This window comes from Magnolia sinica, chromosome 8, assembly GCF_029962835.1.
Source record: "Magnolia sinica isolate HGM2019 chromosome 8, MsV1, whole genome shotgun sequence".
Lineage (NCBI taxonomy): Eukaryota > Viridiplantae > Streptophyta > Magnoliopsida > Magnoliales > Magnoliaceae > Magnolia > Magnolia sinica.
The window spans coordinates 22,834,238-22,843,385 of NC_080580.1; the positions used below are offsets into that span (position 1 = coordinate 22,834,238).

A 9,148-nucleotide genomic window follows, 5' to 3' on the forward strand; every position below is an offset into this window, starting at 1 on the left:
GTTAGCAAAAATCGAAAGTTGCAGAGTGCAATTGATTTTTCAGATCCTTCGTTTAGGTCTGACTCATGACCCCAAGTAGCCAGCACATATGGTTCCCAGGACTGATGACAACGCCCAGGTTCAATATTTTCTTTTTGCACTTTGAGATGTCGCCTGTTTCATGCAGGGTTTCGAGAGAAATGCTTTCTGTGATTTACGTGTCCGTGAATTTGAGTACCAAAATATGCAAACCATCGGCTCTTATCTCTTCTTTATGCTTTTCACGTGTATGGACAGCAAGTAGTTAGGTGGGGTTCGGATCTAAGATTTTGGGATCTGGTTAATTTTGGGTCCAGTTAGGTTGAACTGGTTCCCATCTGCTCCAAGACGGGTCTTTCTTGGTTTTAATGGTGAATTTAGAGCTGTATATGAGTCGAGTTAGCTTGGTCAGCTCACTTGACTCAGATCAAATCAGCTCAGTGACTCGGTTATTTTGATATTGATGCTACCCGCAGAGTGTGTTTGATGAAATGACTAAATGAAGTGTGACTGTCCTGAGATCTTGATTTTGATGTTGCTCGCAAGTGTTTGATGAAATACATGTAAAGTGTTGTTACTGTTTTGTATTTTGTGGTCAATTTAATACGCATTCTATGTGTTTGAGAAAATGTTGCATGGGCTCAAACTCGGTTCGAACTAGCCCGAGCTGGCCGGACAGGCTTGGTCTTGAGGACCAAGCCGAGCTGAGTTCAAGCTGGGGTTAGCTACTAGCTGAGCTGTGCCAAGCTCAACTCGGTTCGACTGTGTACAGCTTTAAATTGGTGATATTACATAATATTAAATATTTATTATTTATTCTAGCAGTGGAATGAGGTTCCAAAGCCATGGGCATGCATGGGAGCTCATTTACACACCACTCAAGTGCCACTTTAGCAGATGCACATCTGATCTAAAGCCATCCATTAAGCGGACCCACCATGTAAAAGCTCTATTTGACCCAAACAGACTAGAGTCCCAGATCAAAAGAAACCATGGGTACTCGGACGATACCCTGGCACGATCAGATCTACCCCAGGGTCTTTAAGAATGAGACCCATACCCAAAAGAACTCGGACCTGGCAACGCCCGAAGCTGGCGGTTGACAGCCCTTCTGCCCTGAATTAGACAGTCATCATACAGGTCTGTCCTTGACCAGACAAGACCGGGTCAACTATAAAATCTCAGCCCAGCAGTTATATAAAGAATTTGGTCTGGCTGGGTCGATATGTCAGACCTTTAGGTAGATACGACCAGTTCAGCCCATTTACTTAATGTGCCTATAACCTAAGCCCAGGCCCTACCTCTCAGGCCTCATGCTTTAGACAGCGAGATAGGGGATGGACTTGGGCTTGCCCAATATAGTTAGCACATTTCCACCCAGCTTTGGACTAACAAATATTAACCATAGTAGTGAGATTTAGGGGGTGTCTGGATCATAAGTTACTTGTGCCTCAAGTAGCTTTTCTTGATTTCTACTTAAGCAGATAAGTAATTTTGGTAAACAACATACTCATCAACTAAAAAGTAGATAAGGATATTTGGTTTCCAGCATTAATAAGTAACTTTTTAACTTATGGAGGTACTTATGTATATTGTGTAAAGATAGAGACGATTGATCCTTGCCCCTTTGGAGGATGGTCCGCCGCTTGTGGACAATCATAATTGTGGACAATGGGATGCCCATGATTATAGTGGCCCACCTTGAATAAGGCCTGCCAAGGATTTAATATACACATGATACTGGCATTTTATGGTTTTTTTTGAATTTTAATGGATTGCATAGGGCCCACCTGGCTGAATGGTTAGACAATCCTAATTATCCACACAGTGGGAACTGCCATTGGTGGGCCACGATCATAGACTCAAAGTTGTCCAATATTTAGGTAGATAAATTGGCGCATTATTTCAAAGTTTTTTTTTAAAGAAAAATGGGAGCACGCCACCTATAATATCATTAAAACACAAACGAGGCTATACATCCATTTAGGCAGGCCTAGCAAAAAAGAACTAGGCCACACGTATCATATAAGGCGAGCTAAAAAGTAGAATTATACAACAGTAGCCTACCCATAAGAAAAGATAAGCAAATAAGCTGACCCACATAAACCCACATAAACGGACTCCAGTGAATTAACAGAGAGAGAGAGAGAGAGAGAGAGAGAATGAAAATCTCTTGAGCCTTTAGCTACCCAGCTTGAAGATCAAATAGCACTTCAATCTCCTTCACAGAAAAGAAGCATTAGAAGCTGAATCCTACTTGCACATCTTCTATTGTTGCGCTGAGAGCTCCAAGCAAGACAGCGTAATCACCATGATAGCAACACAATAACCTGCAACCATGATACCAAAGGATATCAAACTCAATGTAAAGCCAAAGTTCCTTATATATTCCCATGTAACGTAAGTACATTATATCAAAAGAAACAAAACCAAAACAGTAATCATACACACATATTAGCTGTATGCTTTTGTGTTAGGCAACAAATACAAAGCCAAGTGAGGAGCCATCAACAACATAGCTGCCTATTCTTCCTCTCCCAGCTTCCTCTTTCTCTACATCTGCCATAGCAGTTATCTGTCATTTGGAACCACAACTATTTAAATAAGCCACTGTGATAAACCAAAATCATATGCCTTTCTGGCCAACAATTACATTAATTGGCATTTTACAATACTTTTAAGCCACCATTTGTGAAGTTGGGTTCCTAATATATGCAGACTAAGGAAATTGTGGGAGTCTATAGTCCTCAGACACGAAAATTCAAAAATCTTAGGATTATGAGGGATTACAGATATCAATTTTAAACAAATTAGCAATCCACAGCAGACATATAGTATGATGATTTTCTAGAATCTAAACATAATTATGTCTCAAACAAAATGAGAAATATCATTTGAGAATATATCAGCAAATTTATTTATTTTTAAAGAAGGGAAAATGAAAAAGAAAAATCTGATCTTCGAAGTTAAGAGAGATGTACTATGTTTAGTCAATATTTCTCAGTGGCATAATGTGAACAGTACTATGGTACAACTCTTAGGAGAAGATAGATCAAAGATCAATTGTGGAGAGAAAACAATATAAAAGATAAAAAAATCCACTCAATTTTAGGATAATACCTCTTCCGAAGTGTTATAGAAATCAATTTTCTAGGACACAAAGGTAATGCTCTCATCCCACAAAGTCGATGCTCTAGTAAAGTAGCCCACCTCTAACCAGTTATAATTATAAAAAATAAATAATAAATAAATTTAGCCCACCTCTGAGTTGGAATCACTATGTAGATCGGGGAAGGAAAACTGAAGATTCTAATACACCTCTTGATATTAAAAAATACAATGCAGAGGCCTTGACTGAAATCCATCATCGTTTTGTTTTTTTTTTTTGAAGTCATAAAAAAGGCTTTATGAAAAAAGAAAAAATAATTATTTCATACAAAGAACATGACAAAAGAATGGAGACTTTATAGTTTTTAATCGAGAGATACCATTATCATCTCATTCAAATGAAAGGGAAAGGTACCTTCAATCTTCTATAAGAGCTTCTTTACTATCTGTGTACCTCCATCACAATGTATATACACGACATAATCCTTTCTTGAAACAAATTATAAATAAATAATTTATCTCGAAGTTGATTGACACATGTAGACAGATTATAAATCCATATAATGCTTACCATCAGGAGGTTGTGGGAAGCCCAACACTGGATTTGTAATAGCTTTCATAAAGACCCTTGTGTCATTAGCTGATTCTTCGCACCCAGCTAAGACAAATGCGAAACATGTCAAAGTCACATTTATAATAATATTTATCAGGGCATATACATTGCTTTCAATGATGCAATCCACCCGCTAAGTTATCCAATCTTATTTTTTCTTACAAAAGGTGATCCCCATGATGGTCTGACCTATTAGAAGAGTCATATATGACAGGAACATGACAGGTTGGATATTATGCATTGGGTGGATGGTAACTTATGGTCCAACTGGTAGAACTTAAGACTACCTCTTCAGATTAACCATATATTTTACAATTTAATCATTAAGGGCAATGATATTGTCTGAAGATGTTTTTATAATCCACTGTGAGAACCTTATGCTTGGGTCGTCCATATGACGTAGACATGATCCAAATTGTCCATCAAGCATGGCCAAAAGTGAAATGTTTGGTTGCTTTCAAGTTTCAATTCTTTTCCAAACACAATAGAGTTGTGCTTTCCTGAAAAATATCCTTAATTCGTCTTCCTTCCAAACATTCCACCTGATCAGATTGTAATCTACTACATGCACTTCTTCCCCAATGAGCCATGTTTTGGCGAGGAAGCATGCGTGCAGATAGATTCCAAATCTGAACAATTTGTGGGGTGAATGAGGGACCCATTATCATATTAGAAACAATTAAAATGATAATATTCAATCGGTTTAAGGGTGTGTTAACCTGCACCAAATATCATGAAATTCCATGATTAATGAATACAAGTTGGTGCAAAATTTCACAAAATTTGGTGCAACCAAACGGACCTAAACACAAATACTGATTTCAGACTCACTTGAATATAGGTTAAGAACAACTGAGTCTTATATGCATACAATAGCTCAAATTAAACTGAGGAAACTATGGAACGCATTGTCACGAAGTCACGATCCAAAATCATATTGGTTGAACATTCAACCTATGATTCATGGATACTTATTTTTTAAACGCCATTCTAATAATCGGATACTTAAATAAGAATAAATTTTGGTTCATGAAACATTAAACTAGGAACCATAATTTGGACAGTTTAATTTTACTTGTCTACCATGTGTGCAATTTCTATGTAATTTTAATGTGTTTGCGTATCATCCATCATGCCTTGCTAGAGTATCAAAGTTTTTTGTCTATCTAATTCCATGTGAGCCTCTACCATTGGGGTCGGAGAGCTTAGGTAACAGAGGTAGATGATGTCTTATGCAGTCAGATCATAAAACTTTTGCCAATCAACCATCAACCCTATATTACTAGAAGAAAATGCCGAGTGTGAATATGAAGCTGATGGTGGACCATTTCCAGTTTTGCACCTATTTAAAATGATATAAGAAATGAGATTCCAATTACCACAAAACCTATTAATCTAAGCAAAATGTCTAGACATGGTCCCACCATTTCAAGAGGAAAACACCACCCACATTCAATATGTTGTTGTATCTAGGATACAAAAATGCCTTTTTAACCCTCCGTTAATCCAGACCAAAGATTCCACATGGGTCCCCACCAGATTCATTCTTTCTACTTCAACTCAAAGCACATCCTAATCCAAAACTAAACCGGCAATGTCCACTCAATTTGATAACAAGCTCTCTATGAACTAACCATAATCGGCATGGCTTGATGGCTCCAAGTCTCTAGACAGCTGTTTGTGCTTACGTGATACTTTGGTCGAGTGTGACACTTGATACACGACACTAAAAAATTGCACATTTTGCAGGAAAATTTTATAAAAATCACAAAAAAGAACGATGTCAATTTAAAAACAAAAACAAAAAATTCCATAAATATCTCAAATTACACCTTTAATTCAAAAATCAATAATCTCAAAAGATTTTGGATTTTTATCAAGTATCTTATCATCAAATCAAAGTTCCACTATTAGTGTACACCATCAAGTCATTTCAACACACACATTAGATGTAATGAAAAAGAAATCCAACAACTCCAACGATATATTGATCTTAAAGAGATACAATATAGAATAAGATGATCTGAGAATCTTAAAAATTGAAATTTATCGAAACCTTTAAATTTTAACCGAATGTGGCAATAAAAGGTTCAAAACAAAATAATTATCAAAATAAAATCCTAACTAAATGTGGCAACAAGAGAATCAAAACAAAGTAACTACCAAAATAAAACCTTAACCGAAGTAGCAACAAGAGGATAAAAAAAAAAAAGTAATTATCAAAACGAAACCATAACTGAAGATCTTTAAAATAGAAATCAAAAGAACTTTTTTTTTTTGCTCAGAGAATTTAAACTCTCACCAAAAGAATAGAAAATCATACCCTTGAATTTTTTTTCAAGACGAGCTATGCTGAAAGATCGTGAAACGGAGATGATTGTAGCATATTTAAAAGGAAAAAGGCAGGTGAGATTACAAATCTGATAAAAACAAGCCCATGATTTGAGAAATGAAAGAAATCTTATGGAGAATATAGGAAGAATGAGAGACATAAAAATCAACGAGAGAGAGAGAGAGAGAGAGAGAGAGAGAGAGAGAGCACACCTCCCTCGTTTCTCCCCTTCGATGGATGGCCAAGGCACCTCATCTGATGGTCTCCTCTGGACTTTTTAGTTGCTGAAGAAAAGTAAAAAGCTATTATAAAAAAAAAAAGACTGAAAAACTGAAGCCTTTTTTAAATAAAAAATAGTGACTTATGAACAATATTTAACCAAACTTATGTATCTTAAATAAGTAACTTAATTAATGTGGTTAGTACAAAAAACTACTCATGGAGTTGCATCCAAACGGGCCCTTAATATCCTAATAATGTTTTAGATGTTTGCTGATCCCACATGCGTTAGAAACACCAACGTGTAAGATCCAAGCCGTCCATCATGTAGTTCCCCTTAAGGTATATGCGCTTTAAAAAATCAAGTTGGGTGTATTACAGCTTACGAGAATTTATTTATGCTGCTCTTTAAAGTGAATGGTTATTCTCTTTTTTTCAACCCCCCTAAATTAAGAATTTAACCCCATAAATTGAATCCACACTCTACACACCAATGGCAATTAAGTAATTTACATGGTACTTTGAGGCCCACTTCTTAATATTTAAAATGGCGCATGTGCATGAGATCGAAGTAGTCCATCTGGTTAGAAATCATGTTGAGGTTTCAAGTATAAAAAATTAGGCCATTTCATATCTTAGGTGGGTTGAGGCATATGAAACTAAGGATGGACTCACATGAGGAATGGCCCTATTTCAACCAATAAGTGTTCCCCGGCTTAGAGGTTAGGATTGTTCATTGAGTTTGATTTTGGGGATACAAATTACCCAAATTGAGTTCACCCAAATTGAGTTCCATAATGCAATCAACTTAATTTTAGTAAACGTATACCACATCAACAAATTTTGAATACACGCGTACCAAGAGTACTCTATGATAGTACAAAATATGGCATTTTATAAAATACCACATATTTTTATGGAATTTATATCGTAATACTCTTTCTCTAAAAAATTTCATTAAAAGTAATTAATTGTGGATCATCTATCTCTGAAATACCTAATAATATTTTTAAGATTGTCCACAATAACCTTGCTTGATGTACATTGATAGCGTCATCAATAAATTAAAGATGACTGACTCGATGGGGAAAGTTTAGAATTTCCAAAACCCTTAAACAAACTTAGGAATTGATCCTGAAAAAGCATCCGAGTCAACGCTTCATAAACAATGATAAATAAAATTGAGGATACAGGATCTATAACTAATTTATAAAATGTTTTCCTTATGGTAGACAATTTATATATAGTAGGTGTTCCAAGGTGGTTTTGGGTCTCAAAGTTAATTTGGTTAAAAGTAAAATGTTTGAGATTCACTTGTCTTCCTGGAAGGTCTGTCGTCTATTAAGTATTTTTGAGAATCAAGCAGGATCTCTCCCTTCCACCTATCTCTAGTCACCCTCTTCGCATACGTAAACCTATCAAACATTTATGGATAAGGTACTGGAGATGATGGGCAAAAAAACTCTTATCTTTAAAAGAGTACGTTCCTCTCTCTAAGAAGCAAAATTACCCATATCAAGGCCTCTCTTTATAATCATCTCATGTATTTTATTTCTTTCTTTCAGTGTCGTACATCGATTATTGAAATGATATATATAAAGGAATAATTTTCTTTGGTAAGTTAGTATGCATTCCAGTATATTCCATCTGTTAAATTGGAAAATTAAAAAAAATATATTTGTTAACATATCTTGGAAGGGCATGCAGTAACAAAGGGGCTTGATGAGGATAATATGGCTTTTTAGGGTATATTAGTTTGAATATTTGGGATGGAGGATGATAGCTTCTAGAAATCCATTGTGACCGACAAAAATGAGTCTTCCTCTATGGGGTGGTGGATTAAGGAGTCGTTTTTATATCATGTGTCTCATGTTTGGAAGGTTATAGCGAGATAAGCTTCTAAAGTGTTCGAGGGATTAAGTTTCTCTGTCGAGGATGGTTTTCGAGTTAGGTTATGGGAAGACATAGTATGGGAACCTAATCTTAGGTCAGTCTTCCTTAGGTTGGCTGGGATTACCTGTAACACCCCGTACTTCTAGTACACGGGTGTTACCTCTTAAACCCACGTTTATGAGAAACGGAATTGATTAATTAAGCAACTCGAATTTAACCCATGCAGAATGGACTTTCAAAGTAGCATTAGGGCCATCCATCGTAATGACTAGAGGCTGACAGGGACCCTACATCGGCTAAGTAAGTAACTGGTCACTCACAAGGAACCCGATGGCCGGTTCTCGCCGCAACAGCCTCCGTAGTACCCCATTCTCGGCTCCTAAGACAAGTTCCGATCGTGGGATCCTACAAGGAGAATTTTCATAATAATATAACCATTTTCAATAAGAGCATACCCAATATCATAAAAAGTAAATCTTAGAAAAAAAAATCCACATATCACAAAATCCACTAAGAATTTAAACTTTTACAAGTTTACATAAGGTCCAAAAGGACATACATAAGATAATAGAAGAAAGAAAGGAAGGATGCAATACTGGGTCCTCAAGCTCAGCTCTAATCCAAACTCTGCCACTGCGACACCTGCCTAGGATCTCCTGCACGCATCAATCGTGCATAAGCTTATAGAAGCTTAGAGGGTGGTGTAAGTGTGTGATAATAGTGCACAGAAGAATAATAGGATATACGGGAATGAGACATGCTCAATGAGAATATCACTAGCCTTACCAAGGCTTATCAAGAATATGATGCATTGAGTACCTGGATGCCATACCAAGGTAATGCATGAAGGGGCTTACATAACCAATACTAATGCGATGCAAGTAATGTCGTGCTCATAACCAAACCATATGTCAAGTATATTTCCAATCATAAGGAAATCACCAGGGTCCATTACACTGCTGGAT

General features: G+C 36.5%; 1 long non-coding RNA gene across 5 annotated transcripts; it reads right to left on the minus strand.

The window, feature by feature from the left end:
* Window positions 1-1,949: 1,949 nt before the first annotated feature.
* Window positions 1,950-6,394, minus strand: LOC131253081 (uncharacterized). 5 transcript variants are annotated; one of them, XR_009174834.1, is made up of 4 exons: window positions 6,284-6,394; window positions 3,698-3,784; window positions 2,470-2,593; window positions 1,950-2,348 (listed from the first exon to the last, which is right to left on the minus strand). It is a non-coding gene; the product is annotated as an uncharacterized LOC131253081 (long non-coding RNA). The 5 variants fall into 5 exon arrangements; XR_009174836.1 differs by lacking the exon at window positions 6,284-6,394 and adding an exon at window positions 3,542-3,611 and having other exon boundaries at window positions 3,698-5,002; XR_009174835.1 differs by lacking the exon at window positions 6,284-6,394 and adding an exon at window positions 3,542-3,615 and having other exon boundaries at window positions 3,698-5,002.
* Window positions 6,395-9,148: the final 2,754 nt, after the last annotated feature.